Source organism: Dipteris shenzhenensis, chromosome 3, assembly GCF_047967505.1.
Source record: "Dipteris shenzhenensis isolate YYH24624 ecotype China chromosome 3, Dip_SZ_1.0, whole genome shotgun sequence".
In the NCBI taxonomy this organism is placed as follows: domain Eukaryota; kingdom Viridiplantae; phylum Streptophyta; class Polypodiopsida; order Gleicheniales; family Dipteridaceae; genus Dipteris; species Dipteris shenzhenensis.
The window spans coordinates 4,558,637-4,586,311 of NC_141598.1; the positions used below are offsets into that span (position 1 = coordinate 4,558,637).

The 27,675-nt window shown below is 38.6% G+C and overlaps 1 pseudogene across 1 annotated transcript; it reads left to right on the top strand.

The window, feature by feature from the left end:
- Positions 1-226: 226 nt before the first annotated feature.
- On the top strand, positions 227-25,142 carry LOC147903255 (importin subunit alpha-4 pseudogene; annotated as a pseudogene). The gene is made up of 3 exons (XR_015540593.1): positions 227-380; positions 24,469-24,592; positions 24,764-25,142. The product of XR_015540593.1 is annotated as an importin subunit alpha-4 pseudogene (transcript).
- Positions 25,143-27,675: the final 2,533 nt, after the last annotated feature.

The window sequence follows — 27,675 nt, forward strand, 5'->3', positions numbered from 1 at the left end:
AATCAATTTTAAATAACATCATTTATTCAAAATAAACAGTTGTTCTCTTCCATACACAAAAAAGTGTAAACTTTGAAATGCGTCATCCAAAAAAGTTCAAGAGTGCTACAATGTAAGGTGAACCTATTGAAAGTGGGAAATTTGAAACTCCCAATATTTTAAAAATGTTCATAGACATGGAGAAAGAACAACATGGAGAGAGACATGCCTCGTGTGGAAGAAGGTGATGAAACAGGTATTGGATGAAAGTCAATTAGAAGATAACTCTACGGAGGATGAAGGGGATCATGAGCGTGAATATGATGAGGATGAAATGCTGGACAAGGTAAGAAAACAACATGCAGTTGCACAGGCAGAGCCCATTGTTGCAGAAGGGAGAGGTAGGACTTTTTTGTGTGTGTGGAAAAAAGAGGGTATTATTTTCATAAGTTCATGTTTTATCTATTGCATGTATTCATGTTTTCTCTATTGTTCATAAGATGAAAGTTTGTCACAAAAGGAGGCTACTAACTGCCATGAAGCAAGGGATACAACACAAGAAGAAATCTGTTGTGTACTCCTTGTACAGAAGAAAGAATATAGAGGAAGATGCACATTTTGTATACAATACCTCAAATGCAGTCCTGATGTGACTTTCTTTCTTTGAATTTCCAGTGTAGACAATGTTAATGGAGACACGAAAGATGATTAACAACTCAACTTCGTATGATGTTGCAACCAATAATGTGTTTGGGTATGCCTTATGGCAGATTTGTTGGGTCAGGTGTTAAAGCTTTAGAAGTTGGACATGAAGTCGATGCTCACTACCAACAAACAGTGTGATGCCTACTTCAGGGATGATGCCTACTCCGCCACCCAAGGCTATTTGATTAGTAAAGCAAGTAATAAGGGTCTGCACAAGTATCTTCGCTTCATCTCCAAGTTCATCGGATTGAACAAGGTGAAAGGATATGTTTCCCATAAGCTCATGGCCCACATAGTAGCCGCAATGGAGTTTGATAAAATAGTAGATTGTCTCACTCCCTCTACAAAGACCATGGAATAGCAATTGAAAGTGGTAGCTAGTGGCTAGAGTCATTCCCAGGATGGGTCCACATCTCTGCATCATCTACCATAGTTTGATCTCTGGTGAAGTGCCTTACTCCAATTTCGAGTCTGAGGATGCTGGCCCTAAGGAGAAAACCACCACAATCCCGTCCATGGACAAGAAATGCAAGCAACAAGAATAAGGTGAAATATCTCGAGCACGTTCATCTTCCCATGGAGTAGACAAGAGTGAAGGAACCAAGCATGAGGCTCCCAGCAAGAGGGGTCTTAGCATTAGGAAATCGAGGGGGCCTTAGCATGAGACAAAAGCTGAAGAGGGGATGCCATCACAAGGGTAGGATGCCAAGCTAGAAGGGACATGATAGCTAGACCTGATACCTATAGTTGCAGCTGAAGGACCTCAAGCAAAGGAGCCATAGGTAGAGCACCTCGCCTCTTCCTCGACAATGTCAAGCCTCTACATAGACTCCATCGTTTTCCCTTATCCCCAACAGTAATTCCTTGTCCTACCCCCTCCTGATGAATACCTACTAGTCGAGCCCCTACTTCTTCCAAAGAGCATTCAAGAAAGAGAGGCCACTAGGGAGCAAAGGCAGACCCCCAGGCAAAACATGCGACTAGTAGTCCATGGCCTCGACTGGTTGGTAAATAATTGGCTCCCCATAGGTACTTGCACATAATATCTTTGTGCAAACTAAGTACCAGGAGCAAATGGTCACCTTAATCTGAGAACAGTTGGAAATTTTAAAGGCCAACCATTCCACTATTGTTACTCAAAGAAGCAACCTTCAGATGTTGCTCGATGATGAAAGAATGATTCGTGATCAGCTTATAACTAAAGTCAATGCTCTTTGAAAGGAACATGCAGACCTCATAGTTGAGCACCAGGGCCTATGGTGGCAAGAGACTGAGCAATTACAAAGGTCAAGGGCCCGACTGATCATGTCCGAGCACACCCTGAGATCAGAGTTGGCAATGGCAGTGACAAAGGAGATTGCTCAACTCAAGGAGCAACCAACTCTATCTCCTAAGAAGGTGCTAGAGCCAACAATAGTTAAAACAATGCTCTAGGCTGAGAATTACAAGCTTCGAGGCGAGCTCAAGGAACTCCCTCAACTCTGCACTCAAAATGAGAATTTAGCAAAATGCATACAAGAGTATGACCAGCTCCAATAGCTTCTTCACTGGCTACAGGTCCCATATGAGCATTCCTCAAAGTAGTCGTAGCCTCGAGAACCTGGTGATGGAGACTCTACATCGGGGAAAGGCACCCAGGTTACCGCTCTGCACTCCAAAAATCGGCCTTCTATTCAAAAGGTAACAACAAGTTTAAAGACCATTGTGGTGACCGGGGGAGCTGAAGCAAAGGATATTGTGCAAACCATCCTCATGCTCAATTGAGGATAGGTACACGTGGAGACACACCATGATGGAGGCTTGGACCTTGAGCCCATATGTTGTAGTTTGGGTATTCAAGTGTCCTCGGTCGATTTTGTTGGGTTCAAGCCGGTTGATAAGGGTGTGCAAATGAATCTAACCCATTTTGATCAGGCCGAGCTGGATACAATGGAGGTGAGTCCACTTTGTATGATGTTATTCCCCTTGATCAAGATTCTACTGCAAGGACTCATCGAGTACTATTCCAACATGACCATCAAGTGAGTGGAGAGGTTGAGATAGCAAAGAGGAGAGTGAGAGAGCTCAAAAGAACCTCAGAGTCTTGTTAGCAAAGAGGGTCTAGAAGGAAAGTAAGCAGACCCCTCGAGAGAAGGGAGTAGGACAGGAAGATGAAGACTTGATCGTCTAAGGCAAGAGTTCATCCTTAATTGAGTCTGTCTTAACAAAATATGAAGAGGGGAGAGGAGAAGAGTGGACATAAGGAGAAAGGGCACAACTTGAGAGCACACCACAAATGATTAACTGTACATTTTATAGATTTATTTAAAAATGTAGAATATATACAAACCTTTCTAGGGTTAGGGTTAGGGTTAGGGCATTCAAGTCTTTTCTTTTATAGCACTATGTTGGGTTAGTGCTATGCACATATGATCACATAATGTTGAGCATTCCTCTCACCCTCTCAGCTTTCGTTGTGTCCTCACAACTAGTATCAGAGCTTGGCAGTAGAGCCTAGTGGTAGCGTGAGCAGCCCGGTGCAGCCTCTAGCAGAGAGAGAGTGGTGCATCCCAAAGATCCTTGTTCAGCAGGAGGAGCTGTAGATTTTGAAGTTGCTATAGTAGTTGGAGAGAAAGGGGAAAAATCCTCTTGGGTATTTATTTTGCTAGGTTGCAAAGTTGAAGGCACAGGATATAAGTAAATCTTCTCAAATACACATATGTAATAGCACAAATATCCAGAGTTAGAGATAGAATTTTGACTTGAAGTCTTCAAGGAAGTTGTAGATCAAATTGAGAGCTACATTTTCACTCTTAACATCTCTGTCATTCAAGTTTTCAGTGAAAAGTTACAACTCCTACAAAAAGTGACGAAATTCATTTCCTGCGAGGATTTCATGTGTTGGATCTCCATATCCAGGCCACCATTTGCAGTTAAGGTTAAGTTTCCTAAGGTTCATTTTTGCAAGTAAATGCAAGGGTTGACTGGCTCTTACTCCATCCCTAGATGAGATTTTGGAGTTGTGGCAGAAGAGAGATATTTACAGATTGTCTTGCTGAGTTCGATTATGCAGTGACGCCCATGTTTTGAGACATCCCAGATTCTACTTTCACTAGCGGTCATTGCCGTAAGGTCGTGATTTCTTGGATATACCTTATGCAGATCACTCTGGTTGTAGTCTGAGCTATGTGCGCTCATTTGTGGTTTGCATTGGGTTGCAGTGGATGCCTTATAGGCCATTTGAATGCATTGCAATCCTTGTTGGATGCGCTAATAAGCCCAGATTGCCTTGTGGGATGCTTTATTGATGGACGTTTAGCACACAGATGCTAATTTATGCTGAGGGACAACTTTGACATATTGCAGTGGATGCATAGGTTGTGCTATGATCTTTTGGATGAGACATTATTGATGCTTATGCCCATGGACGGTGTTTATGCTTGAGGCATTTGTCTCTTATTGGCATTATATTTGCCATTGTTTTGTCATTGTGGGTTGACATTTTCTTTTGGGCCAAATTTGCTCATATGAATGCATAGTATATGCACATGAGTCAGATGCATTTTGATGCTTTGAGCCTTGAGTTTTGGTGACACTATCCTTCATTAAAGCAGACATATTGGGTGCAACTGGTATTTGGTGTGATTTCTCTTTTGCAGGTACTAGCATTTGGGATTTTGTTTCATTTGCATCATGGCATCCTCTTCCATGTCTAAAAAGGAGTTTTCAGCATTAAAAAGTTAGATGGGACAAACTTTTCTTTGTGGAAAGAACAGATAAGGGATGTGCTTATTCAAAAGAAGTAGATTAAACCCTTGGCAGGGATTGAAGCTAAGCCTGTAGATATGTATGAGGATGATTGGAATGAGTTGGATGCATTAGCAAAGTCTACTATTAGACTTCATCTTGTAGATTCAATTTATTTTATAGTAGTAAATGAGTAGACTATGAAAGATTTGTGGAAGAGATTATGTGCCACTTATGAGAAGGAAACTACCTCTAATAAAGTTTACCTCATGAAGAGGTTGTTTGAGCTACAGATGAAGGAAAGGGTCTCCATTGCTTCTCACTTGAATGAATTCAAAATTATTTTCAGCCAACTTCAAGCTCAGAAGATGAATTTTGATGTGGAGACTAAGGCAATATTTCTCTTATGTTCATTGCCATCCTCATGGGATACCTTCCGTACAGCTGTCAGTAACTTTGCACCTGGTGGAGTACTAAAGTTTGATGATGTTGTGGGTTGCTTGTTGGCTGAGGAGATTAGAAGGAAGTCTATGGATGGTAGCAAGCAGGATGTAGCCTTAAATGTGCAAATGGGTAGATCATAGTTCAGGGGGAAGTCCCAAGAAAGAGGGAAGTCTCGTAGCAAATCCAAGGCACAAAACATTGAGTGTTACCATTGTGGCAAGAAGGACCATATGAAAAAGGATTGCTACAAGTTGAAAAGAGAGCAAAAGGATAAGAAAAAGAATGCAAATTGGGGTGCAAATAAGAAGGAAGAGAGTCCAAGGGAGGACAAAGGAAAAATGAAGATTGAGGAGATTAATGCAGTCACTGATGATAGTGACGATGACATTCTCTCCATGTCTAGTCTACCTGCAGACTTGCTCAACACTTCAAATGATGCATATTCCCAGGATTGGATTTTGGATTCTGGTGGTTTATTCCATGTTACTCCCCATAGGGAATGGTTCTCCACTTATGACAATGGAAAGACAGGTTGTGTGCATCTTGGGAATAACTATGCATCTTGGGAATAACTATGCATGTGACATAGTTGGAGCATGTGACATAAAGTTTTCTTTTGTAGTGAGAGATTTGGGGATTCATACAGGTGTACCGACATTGCATAGTGATTCCATGAGTGCTATTTAGCTAGCACAGAATCCGGTCTTTCATGCAAAGACCAAACACATTGAGGTCAGGTACCATTTTATCAGGGAGGTACTTGAGGACAAGCGCATAGAGCTTGTCAAGGTTCATACAGATGATAACCCTGCAGATATGCTGACAAAGAGTTTACCTAGTCAGTGGTTTGAGTATGTCATGTATTGATGGGCATTGAATAGTATGCTCATTGGTTGTTCTCCCTTAAAGGCACATTGGCCTTTAAGTGGGAGGTTGTGGGGGTTAAAGGCCACTGTACCTTAACCCCAGTTATGTATAATACTCAAACACATATATATATGGATGAAATAGAAGATTAGGGTGTTCTGTACCCACCAAAACATGTGTCTCTCATGCTCCCTCTCACCCTCTCAGCTTTCGTTGTGTCCTCATAGTGTCAACCCTCTATTTCACGTGTCGGGTCATAGGCTCTGAGTCACATTCATGTTGAGCCCTCATCTTGTGGGGGTCCATGTGATCTGGTTGAAAGAACTCCACAATAGAGCTCTAAGAGGGATCAACCAAGGAAAAAATCTACTCCTATCTACATGCTCAGAGTATCCTCTCCTGGTATCTAAGTACCTCTTGAACTTGAATGAAACCTGCCAAACACCACTAGTCTGGGTAGGAGAGGATTCGGGCCAAAATCCCATAGCTATCTCTGAAGAGGCAGTAGAAATGCCCTTGGATTCATAGTAAATAGGATACCTGAAGATGAAATGCTCCTCTGTCTCAACCTCTTGCATGTATCATAGTGTGCATATGTGCCTCTCCCTGGGTAGTTGCCCTACTCTGGTGCTCTCGATACGAAGTTTGTGTGAAGAGACCCCGAACTACCCAAGAGAGATCCTTAGCAAATGGGGTAGGTGAATCTGTGTGTATCCTGGTACGTCAATGAAACCCTCCATTGTGATATGTAAGAAGTGATCTCTGTAGAAGCTAAGCTTCAGTGGGAGTTCACTCAGTCCCAACTAGGTCTGGAATGTGTGTAGCTGTAATAGATCCTCATACATAACCTAGTTGACCTCGTGTGATATGAGAAGAGAAAAAGGAGAATCCATGCTAGAAGGGAGGTACTGTATCCATGTGGAGCCCCAATCACTCAAACCATCTCTTTGTGTATGCATACCAGCACCTTTGGTCCCCTCTTGCTACAAGTGCCATAGAACAGGAGCTAGCCACAGTAGCCTCCTACACCTAGAGGTGTAATCCCCATACTCCCTAACTTGGTACAGATATGTGATGACCTGAAATGCAGCATCTAGCTGTAAAGGGGGTGACCACACTTAGCCTAAATGAACTAGCAACACTCACACTTACATAGATCCCCAACTATAGCCAGCACAGTGATGGTCATTTCAACCACTGGGCTTGGAAAAGAATATTATTTCTCTCTCTCTCCCTCTCTCTCTCTCTCTCTCCCTCTCTCTCTCTCTCTCTCTCTCTCTCTCTCTCTCTCTCTCTCTCTCTCCCTCCCTCCCTCTCTCTCTCTCTCTCTCTCTCTCTCTCTCTCTCTCTCTCTCTCTCTCTCTCTATCTATCTATCTATCTATCTCCCCAAAATTTCATTAGATGCAAATGAAAACTAATGAGTTTGTGAGAAGAAAAGAAAGCCAAATGTCAACATTGCAAGTTTGACTTTACTGACCTGCACTTTGTTAAGCATGTGTATGATGTGCTCCTCCTCCATAGCCTACAGATGTCCTTCTTGTTTGGAGAAAGTCTTGTGCTATTGTGCCAAAACAATGTCACGATAATGATGACTTCCTCACTTCCATTTTGTAGCTAGAAGATCTAAGCTATACACCCCTCTCACATTATCGAGGCCATCCCTCAAGTTAGCGACGACAAGTATGACCTCTTGCATGGGGCATTGGAAGAGTGGATACTCATCCTCAGGTGTAAGGTGAAGCTTCTAAGGACACATGCCTATTAGTCCCCCACATGACCTAATGTTGCTACCTGAAAACCACAACTCGTGTTCTTTGTTTTGATGGCAATGCTCAAATGGGTGCATTTGTTGCCTCTAAGGCTAGCTGCTCAGTTAGGAGGAATTTTTCCTAGTGTTCTCTCTCTCTCTCTCTCTCTCTCTCTCTCTCTCTCTCTCTCTCTCTCTCTCTCTCTCTTTCTCTCTCTCTCTCTCCATATCATTGTAAATGTGTCTTTTGTTGCTGTTTGATTATTGTATCATTGGTTTCCATGGCCTTCAACTCCTCCTCATATCTAGAAATGTATATCAATATGTTCAAGAGAGTAAGAAGCCATTTAATCCACTCTGATGTGTGGACTACTAAAGCTGCATCTATTGGAGGCTGTCATTATTTTGTCACTTTTATTTATGACTACAGCAGAAAAGTTTGGGTGTATTTTATAAAAAAGAAAAGTGAAGTGTTTGGGCATTTCAAAGCTTTTAAAGCTATGGTTAAAAAAGAAACAGGTTTGTAAATAAAATGCCTAAGGTCAGATGGAGGGGGAGAGTACCTCTCAAATGAGTTTGCAAGGTTCCTGCAGGAGCATGGCATAAAGCAGCAATATTCATGCAGTCATACCCCATAGCAAAATGGACTTGCAGAAAGGAAAAACAGGCATATTGGAGAGGTATTTCAGGCCATGCTAAATGAAAAATACCTACCAGATTATTATTGGGCTGAAGCAGTTGCTACAGCAGTTTACATAATGAGAACAGGACTCCCACTGCAGTAATACATGGCATGACGCCAGAGGAGATGTATACTGGTAGGAAACCAGATATTTCTCATTTGAAAATTTTTGGTTGCATTGTCTATGTTCATGTGCCAGATGAGTTGAGGTCCAAGTTGGATCCAAAAGCTAAGAAGTGCATCTTTATTGGTTATTCTCTACAGCAGAAAGGGTATAGATGCTGTAACCCTTCTACTCGTAAGTTTACAGTGAGTAGAGATGTTGTTTTTTATGAGATAAGCAGTTGGTATAAACCAGTAAATGTGATTGATGATGTAGATGCACAAAATGGTAATGCTGCATAGAATTCATAGCAACAATCACAAAATATTAGTGGACCTATAGTGTCCTCTAGCAATGGTTCACATACTTCGCCATGGATAGGCAGATTGAGATCAGGAGAATCTCCTCAAAGCAATGCAGATAGTGGTATGTAGGTGTCACAAAAAGGAAAAGAGAAGGTATATCAGCCCATGTTTGATGTGAATGCAGGTCACTCTTATGTGGATGGTGAATTCAGTGGCTCAGAACAGAGCATTGATGATGAGTTGGGTATTCCTTCTGTTGTTACACCTGGAGTAAGGAAGACCAGGGATGTTTTGAGAGCACCTGGTAGTGAGCCTATTTTGCACATGTCTACCAGAGTCAAGTATCCTGTGGATAGGCTGAAATATGATGGATTTACAGCCATTCACTATGCCTATGTGGTCAAAGTGATACAAGAACCAAAACCCACTTCTTTTGAGCAAGCCATGGGAAAAGAATAATGGGAGAAAGCCATGGATGAAGAAATGGATGCCTTGGAAGCAAATGCTACATGGGAATTGGTGCCTTTGCCTAAAGACAAGAATGCAATTGGCTGTAAGTGGGTTTATAAGGTGAAGCACAATGCAGATGGTTCTGTGAACAGATACAAGGCAAGATTAGTTGTCAAGGGGTATGCACAGACATATGGCATTGATTATGAAGAAACATTCAGTCCGGTTGCAAGGATGGGAACCGTAAGAGCATTCATTGCTATGGCTGCATCAAAGGGATGGTCTTTACATCAGATGGATGTAAAGAATGGTGATTTGCAAGAAGAGGTCTTTATGGAGCAGCCACCAAGTTATGTTTATGCTGTTCATCTTGAGTTTGTTTGCAGGTTGAAGAAAGCCTTGTATGGCTTGAAGCAAGCACCTAGAGCATACAAGATAGGACAGTATCTTGTCACTATTGGCTTTCAGATTTCCAAGGCAGATTTCTCACTTTATGTGAGAAAAACAGAGAAAGATATTATGCTGCTTGTCATTTATGTTGATGATTTGATCATCACAGGTGATAGTGATGAAGATATCCTTCATGTGAAAATGCTATTGAAGCAGAAGTTTGAGATGAAGGATTTGGGAGAGCTGTGTTATTTCTTGGGCATTGAGGTGATTAGATCACCAAGTGGGATACAGCTCTTGCAGAGGCAGTATGGATTGGACATGCTATCCAAATATGGGATGATAGGCTATAAGCCTATTTCAGTTCCTTTGGAGCAGAATGTGAAGCTGAGCGCAGATGCAGGTGAGCTTCTGGAAGACCCTACTATGTACATACGCATAGTAGGAAGTTTGATTTATATGACTATTACCAGGCCAGATTTGAACTATGCTATTGGATTGGTAAGTCAGTTTATGCAGGCTCCAAGGAAGCCACATTTGGATGCGGCTAGATGCATACTCAGGTATGTGAAGTCCACATTACACTATGGACTATTTTGTGAGGCTGGGGTTCAAATACAGTTGCATGGATACACTGATGCTGATTGGGCTGGTAGTAATTTTAATAGACGATCTACCAGTGGATATATGTTCTCTTTTAGGAGTGCTGCAGTCACTTGGAGCAGCAAGAAACAGCCTACAGTTGCCTTGTTGAGCACAGAGGCTGAGTACAGGGGTGCAGCAATGGCCACATGCGAGGTAACTTGGTTGCATAAGCTACTCTATGATATGCATCACTCTACAGATGGGCCAATTGTCATTTATTATGACAACATGTGCAGTATACACTTGGCAAATAACCCAGTCTATCATGCTAGAACAAAGCACATTGAGGTGCATTATCACTATGTGTGGGAGAAGGTTTTACTAGGTCTTATTGATCTAGTTTATGTCAGCATAGAGGATCAGGTAGCTGACATATTCACGAAGGCATTGGGTGCAGAGAAGCTACACAAGTTCAGAGACCTCCTTGGTGTGCAGGAATTGGGATTGAGCTCGAGGGGGAGTGTTGAGATATCAAGCTCCACTCGTGATATGCCAGGGTGACTGTTGTGCATTTATGTCACCGACTTGTTAGCTGCAGATGCGGTTGGTACACCGCCCATGAATAATAGCTGGATGACAGCTATCCTTATGTACTCTAGTTTGTGGCTCAGTTAGTATGCCACCTTAGTTAGCTGAGTTTGGTTTGAGACCCACATATAGGGTTCTCCTATTTCTTTGTACTAGAGTTCTTTTTGGCTTTCACAACTAAGAAGAGGAAAACTGTTTTCAGCCTCCACCTTTGTGTGTATTCCCCCATTGTGTATGTGAGAAAGCCACAAGTGAGACTCCTTCCTTCTCTCCCACTATCTTCATAGTCCTTACATCAAAACACTAGATGGTTGCACACCAGGCGATCCTTTACCTCCAGAAAACAAGCTTGGACTAACATATGATGGGTCTATTACAATTGTTGAAGTACATAACGGCATTTTGTGGTTGGTAGACCCAATGTCGTTCCATTCGTTGTTTGGATATTCTTGTACATTGACTGGGGATGTTTTTAGATCATTGTGTGGTTTGCAAAAGGAGATTGTGATCAATAAAATAGACTGTTACTTATATGGTCTCTTAATGGCATCCAAAAACATTGAGCAAATAACTGATTTATGGGTTTGCAACAAGAAAATCCAATGCAAATCTATGGCGTTGATCCAAAGCTGATTGAACTTGTTTGGAATTTAGTCAAAGGGTAGTGACACTAGCTACTACCTCAATGTCACGATGGCTTTGTGCTATATTGGCATTGTAAAGTGGTTAGATATAGGTTACATGGGACTCAATGGCCATCCCCATCCTTAATGGATGCCCAAAAGTTTTCATTTGGTTTTTGCCTAAAGAGAAATGTAGGTTTTTTAATTCTAAGAAGTATGTACCAATCTTGGGTTTCTAGTACTAGAAGATCTTTATAGTCTCCCTAGAGGAGATTTCTGGATGGAACCAAATATAAGAAAAAGAGATATGTATACCCTAATGGGGATTTTTTTATATAAGTCTTTTGTTGTTCTTGACATAATATATAAAAGGATCTACTATTTTGGTATATCACTTATGAAAACTTGATTTTTTTAAAGAAACTTCTTTTTTGCCATATATGTGTATAAGATGCATGCTTCCTTATTGTTGTATGCTTAAGCCTATTATGCTTATGTGTATATTCTTGTATGTGTTTCATTCTTACATGCACGTAGATGTGTATCCTTATGTGCTTATTCGTATATGCTTATATCTATGACATCATGATGCATTTGTGCTTATGTGTATTGCATCCTCATGTACACATGCATATGCCCTCATGTGCATATCATTATGTCGCATCCATGCTTGAGTGTGTAAGCATGCTATGCTTATGTATGTGGCTTATTATTTTCCTAAATCCATGAATTTGTACATGTGATTTTCAGTCCCAATTATCCTACTACAAAATCTATAGCTTCTTCACAAATAGCCACATTAAAATTTCATTGTGTGGTATATCAATTGACCACTAATGTTTTTATAAACTAAAGTATTATTCAAAACATGTAGGAATTGTACAAATTTGGTTGTATGGTATTTTAATTGAGCATTGATTTTTTTATAAAGAGACTTTGTGATTGTTATAGTTTGATTCTAAGATAGTTATTTGGCTGATATAATGCATGTAATTTCCAACCATAGCTTGATAAAAAGTTCAAAACTAATTTATCCATAACTGATTTTTCTTAGGTACAGGCACCTTTGTATATAAGCATGGCAATCAAACAAGATTTGAGGGAATGGAAGAAGTTGTTAGTCATGTTCAAAGAGAAGTCTTGTCACTCATGTCACACATGGACCAAAGAATGATCCAAAGGCTTGGACATGATTATACTTCATTAACTACATTTAATGAGAACATCACATAGAGAGTAAATAAAGACAAAGATGTATTGAACACATGATCTCAAATCAAGGGAGAGACAAATGAAAGCTAGTCAGCTCAGTTGCATGAGCAAATTTCAACAATCATAGGAAACATCAACTACCATGCAGGTTGTGTTGATGAATTCACATTCCCAAATGATAAACAGTTACTTTGGGAAAGCAAACGGAAAGAGGAAAAAGCATGTATAGTGCATTCAAACTTCTACATAATAGCTAAAAAAGAGAATGATTCAAAAGAAATCAAGCAATATGTACGAGGCACAATGGGAGCATCAAGTATTATAGAGTATATTCAAGGGGCGTCCTGGACATTGTTGTTACAAATTTCCCAACCATAAGTTATGTTGCATGGTTGTAAGAATATAAATATCAGGCATATGTTGATAGGATAGTTGGTGCTAGTTCTGAGGGCCAATCATTTTCAGCAAAGATAAAAGAATTTCTAGGTATAAATCCCCTTTCTATGTGGCTAAGACTTTTAAAGGAAGTGTAGAGATGAAACTAGCAAGTTTCATGAAAGAATCACTCATGCAAGTACAGCACAATGTACTAATTCGAGCAATTGCTATGTCCATAAGTCCACTACACTAGGTTTTTATGCAATATTTCAATGGGGTACATTACACAATTTTATCCTGGAACAAACAATGACTTTGTGGGATGCAAATCTGCCAAAGTAGAAGAAGTTGCAAGTTTGATACTAGAGCTTTCTTTGTTGGCTTGCAAACCTTGCATGAACAATGTGGGATTTACATTGATTTTAATAGTGGCAATGTTGTACTAGACTATGTATTAGTGAAACAAGTGCAAATTGGCATTTGCGATTGGGAACGTGCAACCTATGTGTGAAGTTCAAAAGGAAACTTGCTACCTTAGGCATTGTGGTGAGACAAATATAGACTATAACGAAAGAACACAAATAGAAAGAGACCAAAAAATAACAATTGATTGGCTAGATCTTTTGAAACAAAAAGACCTTGAGCATTTGCATTAGAGATATTCTCCTTAGGCTGGATATAAAGTCACAGCAAGTTTCCTTACATTTTGATGTAGATGGGTTATATACAATATATAATATATTCGAATTTCCATTTGTTTATTAAGTTTCAATAAATTTTCATTCATTTGATAAATTTAACCACAACTTCTCATATGTACTTATTAAGGGGACAACAGATGAAGTTTTCTGCTTAGCAAAACTACCATGCCTGGCCTTTATTTTAAGCATGATTCTTATTTTTTAATATAAAATATAGATTGTCTTTTCCTTGAACATCATAAGGTTTGCATATTTTACTATATTGATATTTTGGTGGCATGTGCTTGAATCGATTGTCAATTACTAGTATAGCATATGCTATCTAGATTGATATGAAGAGATCAAATGCTTCAATTTATGTTTCCCCAAAAAGCAAAGAGAATAAAAACAACATCACAATTTGGAACATTGCATGTAAGATTTATGTGTAAACAAAAGAACAATGTCTCTAGCACTAAAAAGGGAACCTCCAAAGTGCAAAATAGCCCCACACCAATACACAAAAAATCCCAAAAAAGAGAAACTTCCCAACTATAAGTGATACAAATAAAAGATATAATTCCAAATCCTAGAAAATAGAAAATTTCCAACAATAAGTGATACAAAATGAAATATGTAGGGATTTATATTTGAGGGAATTATTTTAAATAGATATGGTATTTATTATAGAAACAAAAGCACAATGTACCATAATTCCATAGCAAACTTGGCACGAAGACACAACAATAGCTCAGCTACTTTAAAGTACAAATGCATAACCAATTGATACAATTGCATCTATAGTTTTGGAGGGCATTGGGACATATGAGACTGAATTGTTTACAAGCTACTGTTTGAAAGTTGCAAATGGTGCAAGTGAAGATGATTGTTCTATTGTGAGTTAGAATATAATCATATTAGATTTTTGCTGCAAAATGAAAAAGAATAATACTAACATCTTTAAATATTTGTTATGCAGCTCATATTTTACAATGACCATGAGTATATTAGCTACTCAATAACAGCTTGTGTATCAGATACATCTAATATAAAGAGGCTTACAAATGTTTACACACACTATGAGAACCAAAGCAGCAATTATGAATTTGTAAGTAAAGATATGATGTAGTCTTTTAGATAAATTATAATGCAATTGCATTTCCTTTTAACTCAAGCAAGCACTAACACACACTTTTTTTTTTCCTTCATGGTATCTTTTATATAGGTTTCCATTGAATTGACATTTATTTGAATAGCTCACCCTTTTATACTGCTTGTTCTTTTTGTTAGACTCAAACTAGAATACAAAAAATAGGGAAAGACACTCATAATTGCAAGCATGTGGAACATGGGCATGTCAATTTCATGGTTAGGACAATTAAAATAGCTAGTGGCAATCAATTTTGAGCATGAAAGATCCCTGGATATCTCCATTGCTTAGAATGGATATTCCAATTAATCAATACTTCAAGAAGAATGAAAAGGAGTTTGCAAGGAAGATCAGCCTAGTACATGTTGGTGGTAAATTCACTTTAATTTATGGGATCTTGTTGACTAGATACGTATGCACGAATGAAGAAGAAGAGTTCAAGAAATACCATATGATACTAATACTAAAGAACACATTGATGGAAGCTAAAAACTATCACTACTTTTCTACATTTATTAGAAAATTATCATTCAAGTTATAAAACATTTACTTGACATGAAATTGCAAAGTGCATTCAATGCCATATTGAAAGATCACAATGAGAACTAATTTTGATGCGATGTTGAATCACTATTAAAGCTCTCAAAATCTACATTCTTAGAAAGAAGTGCAGCCTTTGAAATGCAAATTCAAAATCTGACTTAAATGACATGTTGCGATATCTAGCTACTTTAAATTCCATGTTGAATCACAATTAGATCTCTCAACATCTACATTCTTGGGACAAAGTATAGCCTTCAAAATGCAAATTCAAGGTCCAACTTAGATGACATGTTACAATATCTATCTATATTTTGATCCCATGTTGAATCACTTTCTTGGAAAGTACAGACTTTGAAATACAAATTCAAAATACAACTAAGATGACACGTTGACGTATCTAGCTTTGACTTGCATTCGACAACATGAAATAGAGATCAATTCTCATTGCCATTGTGAAGCATTATTGGGGCTACTAAAATAGATTCTACAGCAAAACTACAATTTGTGAAATACATTCTAAACCAAAAGTACATCTTTGAAAATTCATGTTCTAGAATAGAAGCACACAATTGGAAAGAAACTAACAACATAGTAACCTTAATACCCATATTTCTTCTAGATAGATGAAGTTGAATCAATTGACATTTCGATGCACCAACAATACTTATATCCTATGAAAAATGTAAATGCATTCAAGTGATTGCTTATTTTCCGTGATCAAATACTTGATAGAGATGAATACGATGTTTGAGCAACTTCGAGCTACAACAATCTAGGAATTCATAATTTTCTTATGAAATGAAGAAAAACAAGCAATAGATTGTCTGCAAACATCTTTGTCGTTGGATTTCCTATGCATTTTACATGAAGTGAAAAGTAATGATGAATATCTTGCATGGATGAGTGTTTCAACAACACAAAATGGCCTTTAGGCATACCAATTTGCTATTTTATGTATTTCCTTATATCTTCAAGAGCCAATCTATCCATGGTCATCATTAAACAAAAGAATCTACATCAAATACAGATATTAATACAACTCAAATCCATTAGAGATCCTATATGATAACAATCGTACACATGCTCCCAACTTTGATCCAACCATTCAAGTAGGCATAATACCTAAAGCCCAAGCATCGCTTGCTGAAGATAATAGCATCATAATCCACCAGGAATGCACCTTGTGGCTAGAAAAGAAATGGGTATATGTAGGATAAGGTGGTACACTTTTTGCAATTTAAAGCGATCAAGTTTATAGTACAAAAAAAAGCACATATCCATGACACTTTTGGAGATTCAAACTATGCATGCTCATGACCAATGCAGAAAGAGCAAGATAACAAGTCACCTACCCACTCCTCATTTAAAAGTGCTTTTAAATTCACTTCATCCCCCCCATTCCAATGCACTTCATCGCCCCCATTTTCGCTTTGTGCAGAGCTTGATATTCTAGATTATTGAATGGCCACTATCTCGAAGCAGAGCGTGAAAGGTATGACTTTGCCTCTCTCTCTCTCTCTCTCTGTCTCTCTCTCCTTTGCACATGGAAGGTACAAAATTAAGTTAAAAACTGTTGCTACATTGATGCTACAAAGTGCTACAAAGTAACTAACTTCTCGTGTGTGCTCAATTCATTGATTTTTTAATAGCTTTCATTCAGGCACATCTTATTCATTTTTTAATAGCTTGCATTTCAAGCACATCTCTTTGGCATGCAATGAACATAGAGTTACCTCAGTAGATGTGATTTTGCCAATCCAAGGAGGACTTTCATAAGGAGTATGGGCTGAGTTTGGTCAAACAAAAGCCTTGCTATTTGTCAGGAAAAGGTACTCATGAAATGGTGTGACTCTCTATGTTTGTTAAACCCTATTCTGGGTAGGGTAACATTCATTGAAGAAGTCTAGGAGATGGTATTGCTGCACTAGAAGATGTATCAGTGCCCATGCTTAAACAAGAAAGTCTGCATTACTTTTACGTGTGGTTTTATGTTGGAGCAATGCAGAATGGCACATAGTCCTTCCAAGAAGAAAATTTGCACGGTGGAATGTGTGAGTTTGAGAGAGTGTCATGAAAACTGTGAGAGACAAAGTAAGCTCCATAAGAAGATGGACTATTGGAGGCAGGACAACAATGCATCAAACATTGTTTATCATAGTAGTACATCTAAAATGAGACAACAATATGATTTATAAAGTTTAGAGGGTGGAATGCAGTTAAATAATACAAAAATGATGCTCAATGCAGCAAGAGTTATATTACATGAAAAGAAACAAGCTCTACAAAATGCAAGCCGCTGCATTGGAGGATGTTGAGAAAAAAAAACATCAATATGAAGGGGTGTCACATGCTCTTCATGCTCTATAAAAGGCGTTGAAAAGTTCAGAAACAACATTAAAGGATCTTTTGAATGTGGATACTCAATGGAAGAGCCTACATGAAGGGGTGTCACATGCTCTTATGCTCTACAAAAGGAGTCAAAACGTTTGGAAACAACATTAAACAATATTTTGAAGTGTGGATACTCAATGGAAAGGCCTACATGTTGCAAGCTAGAGGTAGAAATAGTGGCTGTGAATTAAACACTAGCTATTCTAGATGGTGGGTTCAAAATCCTCATTAGCATTGGCATCCAACATGGCATCCTTGCAAGTTAATTGAGATATTTCTCTATCTGTGCAGACCTAAAAGTTTTCATGTGTACATAGCCCTTTGCTACTGATATTGTTTCCTCTTGGTTTTGTGGGAAGACTATGATAATTTAGTTGAAGAATTGGAAGAGTCTACTGGCCAGTGTGTATTTGTGGATGCTTTGTTGTAGCATATGCATAGTGCCTCACTAGTTATAGAATCCCACACCTCTTAATGCTTGCCTTGCACATACAGCATAGAAAATATCAAGATTGATACGGCTTGCATTGCATGCAATCTATCCTTGAATGTCATAGAGGTAGTGGGTACTACCTTTCCCCCTTTCTCCCTCTCTCTAGATTATTTCCCTCACTCTCTCTTTACTCTCTTCTCCAGTCTCTTTCTCCTAAACTCCCCTAAAACCTCTCAGTTTACCCCACTCTAGTACCTTTTTTAATTTTCATAGGTTTCTCCTATTTTTTTTAATTCTCCCCTATTTTTCCTAGTTCTTCCTAATTTTTTCCTAATTCTGCTAATTATTTCCTAATTCTCCTCTTACTCTTTTTTCACTGCTTATTTGTTTACTCTTAAAAACTTTCCTTTGTAAAAAAATATTTCCTCCCTCCCCCCCTAATCTTAGTTCCACTTTATTTTATTAAAAAATCCTTTTTAAACACCCCTCCTCACTTTTTTCTACCAACCCTTTTTCTAATTAAAAAAATCCAATGTTCGTCCCCAATATATGACCTCCCTAACTCTATGCTAACCCGAATGACCACAACACTCGATTGACCACGACTCTCTGCTAGCCCGACTCCCTAACTGACCAAACTCCTCTCTATTTAAGTGACCTTGCTCCCCACCTCCTTTCCCATCGTCTCAACTGCTCACTAGTATTGTGCCTCTATCCCCTGCTCCCTGAGTCCTTATTGCTATCGGTTCCTCGTTGCCTGCCCTTGCTGTTTTGCTTCTCCCCTATCCTCGCTCCATTGGTTGCCACCTATATTGCCTTCGCCCCTTATGTGCTCGCTGGTTGACCTCCTATCAGACTGCTCCATGCACTGTAGCCCGCCTCTAGCCACTGCCTTCAATTTGTAGACCCTACTCTACTTTGCGGCCCGCACTCTACTATGTACTCTGCAAAGCACTCACTCAGGGGCCCTTCCTTCACCTCCTATACCCGTGCAAACTGATTTGACATAACCCCTCTCATCACCTCGACTGTGACACCTCCTCCACTTCATGGATTCATCGACCTCGACTCAACTACCTTGCTCATTATGGATTCTCAGGTCCTTTTCTCATTTTACCACCTTTTTCACTCGTCCCCCTCGCCCCCCTCCCTCTTTTAATCATTTGGGAAAACCACTCCTTCCCCATTAAAATCATATACCTTATTTATTTATCATTTTTTTCATCTTTTCTATTAATTTGCTCAAAATTTAACTTAATTATCTCTTTAGTCTATTCACATTTTTTCTTTCTTTCTCTCTATCCTTGTTTTCTACTATAGAATTGTTTCTCTCACTAAAGTTATTTTTCACGACCCTTTTCTTTTTTAAGATAAGTTCTCACACACTATCTCTCTTATAGTTTCCCCTCTATTCTAATCCTACTTTCCCTATATAATTCCCTCTATTCTAATCCTACTTTCCCTATATAATTACCTCTATTACCCCATCAATTAGCACTCTAGCCCCTTCTAGCCTCCATCAAACCTTTAAACCCTCTCCTCTCTCATCATTACCCCTCCCCCCTTTCCGTAATTCTCTTTTTATTCCTATCTCTTAATTTATTAGCCTCTCTATTAACTTATAAAGTGTATGACTAGTCTCCCTAATACCATTTCTATTAACTTATTAGCCTCCATGTACTTATATTCACTTTTTCAAGCACTCATCCTGGTTTCTCTAAACCCTTACCCCTTATCCCCCTTTTCTCTTTCTCCATGGATTTTCCCCATAACTAATGTCATTTTTTATGACGAGGTCATTTCTCTTTATTCCTTCTCTCTAGCTCTGATCTCATTACTTAAATTGGTTCTTTCCTCCCTTTCTTTCAATCTCACTTTCCTTTGTCATATGTATCCTTTTTTCAAAATCCTATTTTTCTCTCTCTAGTTATTTCTAGAACCCCATATACAAATTTCCAAGCCCCTCTTTTTTTGCACCCATCCTATATAACACATTCATATTATTTTCAAATGTACTCGATTCTCTAACTAGATCCTCTCTTTTACACTTAAAAGTACCAGTGTGGAAGTTTCTATTTTTATTGTGACCTCGATAACAAGGGATGGGTGTTTATGACACCTGTCTTCCCAACTAAGCTTTAAACGGGTTCTCACCACATTTTTCTTGTTGAATGGTGTCAAGTAGGCAGACTCCCCTCTTCAATAAAAGTGATGCTTGCCAGGATTTATCCAAGCTCAACTTCTATACATTTCCCACAAAGTCATTTCAACAAAATGGCCCACTACTGGTTTCCTTTATAAACAAGGATTCACTGACTTATACAAACTTTTTCATTAATGCAATTAGTCCTATTCCATTGTCTAGCTTCACTCTTTTGCCTTTTCATTGTGCAAAGGGGTGTTATCAAGTCTTCCACACATAGGTCATTTCCCCTGCAACTTTGGACGGTTGCACATAGTACACTTAAGTCATTAAGGCCTTTTTGGCTTCTTGACTCCCTTCTTTAACTTATTCTTTATTTGTTTTATTTTTCTAATAAACATCTTTCTAATCCTTCTCTTGTCCTTGCAGAATTATTCATCGAATGTCACACTCCAAATCCAAAATTCTCAACAACTCACCCTTGATTTTGGCTCCCAGCTCCCAATACAATACATTTAAGTCATCATGGCTTTTGGCCTTTTTGACTCCTTTCATTTCTCTTTTGTGCAATACTGTTTTATTACACTTACCTTGTTAGTTTTCCCTTTTTATATAAAATTCTTCTAACCTAGATTGTTGTCATAATTGTCCACTTCCTTTGCTTGCCTAATACTACTATAACCATAACTTACCCATATATCTATTAAACCAATTTGCTTCCATACTGTTTACGTACCGCACTCTAGTACTTCTCTTCCATTACTTTAAATTGGACTTCTCAATGCTTATTTTTCTCTTCAGGTAGATAGTAGGTCATCACACTAGGTGATGACCTACTGTCTCACCTACTGTGTTGTATCCTACTGGGGCAAAGGTGGGTACACACACACTTACTATCCTCTTTTTTCCTCTTAAACATACGAATTACTTTTCTTCCCTTTATAATCCCTTGAAAATCCTTTTATACTACCTTTCCCCCTCTCTCCCTCTCTCTAGATTCTTTCCCTCACTCTCTCTCTACTCTTTTCTCCCCTCTTTCTCCTAAACTCCCCTAAAACCTCTCAGTTTACCCCATTGTAGCACCTTTTTTAATTTTCATAGTTTTCTCCTAATTTTCTCTATTCTCCCCTATTTTTCTCTAGTTCTTCCTATATTTTTTCCTAAATCTCCCTAATATTTTCATTACTTCTAAATTTCTTTACTTTTTAATTTTTTCTTAAATAGTTTTCTAAAAGTTTCTTAAATTTTTACCTATTTTTCCCTACACTCTCTCTCTCTCTCTCTCTCTCTCTCTCTCTCTCTACTTTTCTAAATTCTTTAAAGAAAACTTTAAATATTTACCCCCTTCTTGTACCGTAGTTTTCCTTATTTTTCTTAAATATTCTAAAAAATTATATGTTTACACACACACTTCCTAACCCTTCCTTCTTTTGAACATTTTGTCTACCCCGCCCCCCCTCTTTCCTTTCCTTTTGCCCTCTTACTTTTAATTCTTTTTTTAATTTACACTTACTCTCCCATTTCCACTACCAAGTTGATGTGAATGGCCCAAGAATTACCATCATCATCAACGCATACACCTTCATGAGTCATCTGTAGTTCTCCATACTTAAAAGTAAGGGGTTTTATTGGCCAACTGACCAAACTCAGATGTGGCAAGTTTGAAAAACTACTTGTGGACGTATCCAAGGGTTTCTCAATAGTAATACCTAATTGTGTTTCTCAAGGTTTCCTATTGTTGATAGCTTCATAAGGACAATGAACCTTTTTTCTCTCCAAGCATTTCTTTCCACCAGTGTTTCAATATTATCTTATTCATCATTTTCTCTGCATTCCATGTGCTTTAGGACACCTTTAGCTAACATGGTAACTAGCCATTTGGTAGTACTCCAATGACTTTACCCATAGTACTGGCACCCATTGTTGGAAATGGCAAACTATACACATCCTAAAAGTTTTCTAGAACCTAAATGGAAATGCCCCATAGGGATGTAAAAGACTATTGTGTAGTATTTTTCATAGCTTTATCTACAATATATGTTAGTAGAAGTCTTCTTATAACTATCATCTATTTTCTTATATTGCGGTCTCTGCTTTCAAAGCAATTTTCTATTATTGCATGTGGTAGTCTTTGATTTTGATCCAACATATGGTATCAGAGCCTCAATGGTGGATTCCTAGCATGAAGACATAACCAATCTTGTAAAGTCTAGTGCTTTGAATTTTCTAGCATGTGACTTGGAGTTCGATTGTATGTATGTGTATATATATAGATACATACATGCATACATATACATATACATACACACACACACACACACAGAGTTACTATTCCCCTTTTTCTTTTGCATCCACTTAATTTCTTAATTTTTCATTTTCCTATGTTTTGTAATTCGTTTTCCTTCTATCTCATAAACATTACCCAATTTTTCCCAATTCTTTCTAATTTTTGTTCAATATCTTTCTTAAAGCTCTAAATTTTTTTCTCTCACGCCCCTTGCATTCTTTAACCAATTTTGTCCTATTAATAGTCTTCCCTATTTTTGCCTCTTCCTTCCTCATAAGTTTCCCTAATTTCACTTGATTTCCCCCCAATTTTAAAATTTTAAAAACTGAATCCTTTTCCTTTTTTAAAAATTCTCTCTAGGCCCCCTTTTTTTACCTCTTTAAAGTCCACATCGAGCTATTCAAGTGTGTGTTTAAGCCACTATTTTATTATGACCCTGATAACAAGGCAGGGGAGTTTATAACACTTGTCTTCCCAATTAAAGTTAAGCTAGATGGTGGTAGGTATGCAGACTCTCCTCTTCAATAACAGAGATGCAATTCTTATCACCATCCAATAAGAAAACATTTTAAGAACTAGCTTAACTTTAATTGGGAAGACAAGTGTCATAAACACCCCTGCCTCAAACTCTTCCTTAATTCTATAATGTTCTCTTTCTATCTTTTACCCTAACTCTTTTGTCTTTTCACTATGCAAAAGGGGTTGTTGTCTTGTCTTCCACACACGTCTTTTCCCCTGCAACTCTGGACAGTTGCACATAGTACACTTAAGTCATTAAGGCATTTTTTGGCTTCTTGACTCCTTTCTCTAACTTGTATCATGTTTTCCTTTCAGAAATTTTCATGGGATGCTTTGATCCAATCAAAATCTCTCAACAACCCTCTTCTAGCTCGTTCTCCCTCATCCCAAGCATCTTTGGATGGTTGCACTTATTACATTTAAGTCATCATGGAGTTGCCTTTTGACTCACTTCATTGCTCGTCGAGCAATTTTCTCTATCTTTTGATTTTCTCTTCTTTCTAAGAAGTCTTCCACCCTAAACAATTCCCAGATTAGCCCACTCCATCCATGTTATGGCTATCATATAAACTCTTCTTTCCCCTAGTAACTTGCAAAACCAAGAGCTCCCATTGCTCTGAAATCGCGTGTCTTACTCAAGCAAGTACTTCTCTTACTCTTTTTTCACTACTTATTTAACACTTCTAAACATTACTTGTCATTTTTGGGTAGACAATAGGTCATCACACTAGGTGATGACCTATTGTCTCACCTAATGTGTTGTATCCTAATGGGGCAAAGGTGGGTACACACACACACACAGTTACTCTTCCCATTTTTCTTTTGCATCCACTTAATTTCTTAATTTTTCCTTTTTTTATTTTTCCTAATTCTTTTTCCTTCTATCTCATAAACACTCCCTAATTTTTTCTGATTCCTCCTATTTTTTTTAAATTTATTTTTTAAAGCTCTAAATTTTTCTCTCACCCCCCCCCCTAGGGCGCATTTTTAACCAATTTTCTTCTATTTTCTTCTCTATCTTTCTTCTTCCTTCCCTATAATTTTCCCTAATTTCACTTCATTTTTCCTAATTTTATAAATTAATTTTTAAAAACTAACTTTTAAAATCATTTTCCTTTTTTTCAAATTCTCTCTAGGCCCCTTTTTTTACACCTTTAAAGTCCACATCGAGCTGTTTAAGTCTGTGTTTAAGCTACTATTTTATTGTGACCCTGATAACAAGGGAGGGGTGTCTATGACACCTGTTTTCCCAATTAAATTTAAGCTGGTTCTTATCATGTTTTCTTGTTGGATGGTGGTAGGTACGCAAACTCTCCTCTTCAATAACAGAGATGCTTATCAGGACTTATGCAATTTCGTAGGTGCTTTACCTACATACTCAAACGCTTCCTTAATTCTATAATGTTCTCTTTCTATCCTTTACCCTACTCTTTTGTCTTTTCACTATGTAAAAGGGGTTGTTGTCTTATCTTCCACACACACACACACACACACACACTTGATCTTATTTTGTTACCAAGTCTTATGCATGGTCAGACATTGATGCCAACCTCATCCCCCCTCTAGTCTCTTTACTAGCAAATGCTGAATTCGATATTAAGAAGGAAGTTGCCTGGGCCATCTCTAATGCTACATCAGGCGGGTCACATGAACAAATTAAGTAAGCTCTCTTGCCTTTTGTAACTCTCCAAAATACAGGTAGTAAAGTATCAGAGAAGCTTTGGCAAAGGGTAGTGAGGGCATGATTCAATGAGCGAGGAATTTGAGACATAAGTAGAATGTCTGGAGTCCACAATTGACTCTTTTAATTTCATCTTCTCTCCTGGCACAGGTATTTTGTTAGTCAGGGCTGCATAAAGCCTTTATGTGATTTGCTGGCTTGTTCAGACCCAAGAATTGCGACAGTTTGCCTGGAGGGTCTCGAAAATATTCTGAAGGTTGGAGAGGCTGAAAAGGACATGGGGAACACTGGTGGCATGAATTTGTATGCTAGATATATTGAGGAGGCTGAAGGTGTGGAAAAGATCGAGAATTTGCAAGCTCATGATAACAATGAGATTTATGAGAAGGTTGTGAAGCTATTGGAAACTCACTGGGTGGAAGAGGATGAAGATCAAACTATGGCACAAGGCACTGAAACTGGCCAAATTTTCAATTTCAGCAATAATCCACCCCCTGTTCCGGCTGGTACTTTTGACTTTACTACATGAGTTAGTATTCATTTGTTTAATTATCGCATCATGTACCTTCACATAGGTGCACATACTTGAGAATTCTACATAGAGTTGGCTGCAGCTTATCACCAGTGTTGGATCTAATACATCCAAGTATAATTCCACTCCCTTATAGTTTCACTAGGTTCCCACCTTGAATATAGTAAACATCCCAGGATTTACCCTTAGCCAATGATACCATGTCTTGTCAATCCAATAGAAAGATTGATTTGACCCTAATAATCACCTTGTTTCCAACAGGAATAATCATAAATAAAAAAATTTCCCCACGGTTATCCATGTACCAGTACTCTCTCTAAAAGGTGGATACCAAAATCCTTTATGAAAAAGTCATAGCACTAATCTGTGTCTCTCCCCCTTGGATTCCCATCGATCTTTGAAAGGGAATCGGTGGAGTGTACTCTGATACGTGTTTAATACGGTTGCCAGAAAGAAGGGTTAGAAATGGCAGTAAGTAGATAGTAACTAAAGTTAGTCTGCTGGCGGCTGAATTAGCATTTAAGGCATGAGCCTCCATAGTACATGAATCTATCCTATATCTAACCCTAGTCCCGTACCCTAAGTCTCAAGTCAAATGGCTACTCAAGCCATTCTCTGAACTCCTCTCTGGTTATCGATTGGCTAAGCTTCTTCTTCTTCTTATCCTTTGTCTGCCTCGTTATACACTCATCCCTTGCATCCCTTCTTAGCGCCCTCGCATCCCTCCTTGAGCCCCTCCTCTATGCCCTCGCATCTCTCCTTTCCACCCTTCTATTCTACTCTACCCTGTCTTCTCCTCCATATTCCTTGTCTCTCCCCCATGGCGGATTCGTCTAAATCCCCTCTCTGAGTTAGTAGTCTAGCCTCTTCCTCCAGTTCACCAATCACTTGCATCCCCCATCTCTACACTGCTATTTTCTCCTGTGGTATCTGCCTTGCTCCGTGTAGTTGGGCCGAGAACTCGAACGATGGATGCTATGGAAGTAACCCCCATCGATGCACCTTAGCAATCCGGCATAGCAGACAACATTTTATCGTCTTCTCATGTTCCAATCCTCTCGCACTCTTTGCATGTGGGTCACCAGAATCATTCTTGATTCATGGCGATGGCACTGCAGTCTGGTTGCTAAATAGTGCCTATGTTCATGGGCCTTCGAGTTTTGTCTGAACATGGAATGTTTCGTGCTTTTTCTACCTACCATTATCTAACTCAGAATGTTTATGTTGCTCGCTATACTAGGTCTGAGATGGATTACTTGATTCGAGCATCCTTTAAATGCTCTTATCGTAGCTCACTGTGTGTCTTTCTTGGGAGATGGTTCGCTTAGTCTCATACGTATGCCAGTATGGCTTTTGTTCACATCTTCACGGCTCTCTTGCTTCCCTAGGATATCGCTACTCTCAGTCATATATCGTCGCGCATAATCTTTGTGTGACAAACTAGATCTCGCCATTAATGATACGATTGCATCCATCATTTGTTCGGATCATCTAATGGGTTCCTTCCTATAACGATTAGTGAAGTTAGTATCTTTTTTTGAAACCATCATGACTTAGAGCAAATGAGTCTATCATTGCTCTCAGTAGTTGCTATTGTCTTGCACTATGTTCTTAGTATGCATCCCTCTATGACCGTTCATAACTCATCTACTTTACTTGATGCAAAAGCTGAGATGTCATGTTTCTCATTGTGTCCTCGAGACCATTTGATTTGGATGCTACAACTGAAAAGAACATACATGCTGTATCTATTTTCAGATTACCGAACCTTCAGCTAGTTCCTTGCTTCAACCATTAGTTGCTCAACTGTACTTTTGAACGAGTTTATCAAATAACATGAAATTAGTTATTTGGTTTTTAGGAAGTATACAAGTGGTCCACGAATGATTTTTCGGATATGTTACTCATCAACAGTTGGGTCGTTATAGGCCCTTTCTTATTGGGAGAGTCAGGCAATACCTCCTTGTACTCATAAATCTTAATGATCTTGTTTTTTAACATTATATATGTGGAATCAGTGATAGTCGCAGTCAGCTTTACCTTTCAAAAATGATCCCAAGAAGAGGGAAACTCTTCTTTTAGTTACTTTTATATTATCACAATCGAGTGTATGTAGAAGATAGAAGTCAGTCAGCTTGGTCTCCTCGTTATATGTTGAAGACCACCCCCGAAGTGGTTATGGTTGATCTTGCCCTTGGAGATTTGGCGGCGTGGACATCATATTCTATGGAGACCTTTGTCAAGCAAGCCGAACAAAAGACAATTGGATTTTCTCACAAAAAGCAGGGGAATTGACACCAGCAACAAATACCATTTGGAGAGAACATATTAAATACTATGAGCTTAGTCAGCCAATGAGACAACAACATAAAGAATATGTCTAAATCTTAAATAGAATATGAGTAGGCAAACAAACAAAAGATGACATCACAACTATAAACCACCAGTATCATTGACAACTAATAAGCAAACAACATACTCCACACTTATTCTACACAAATGCATTAAAAGATAAACACAATGCCGAAGT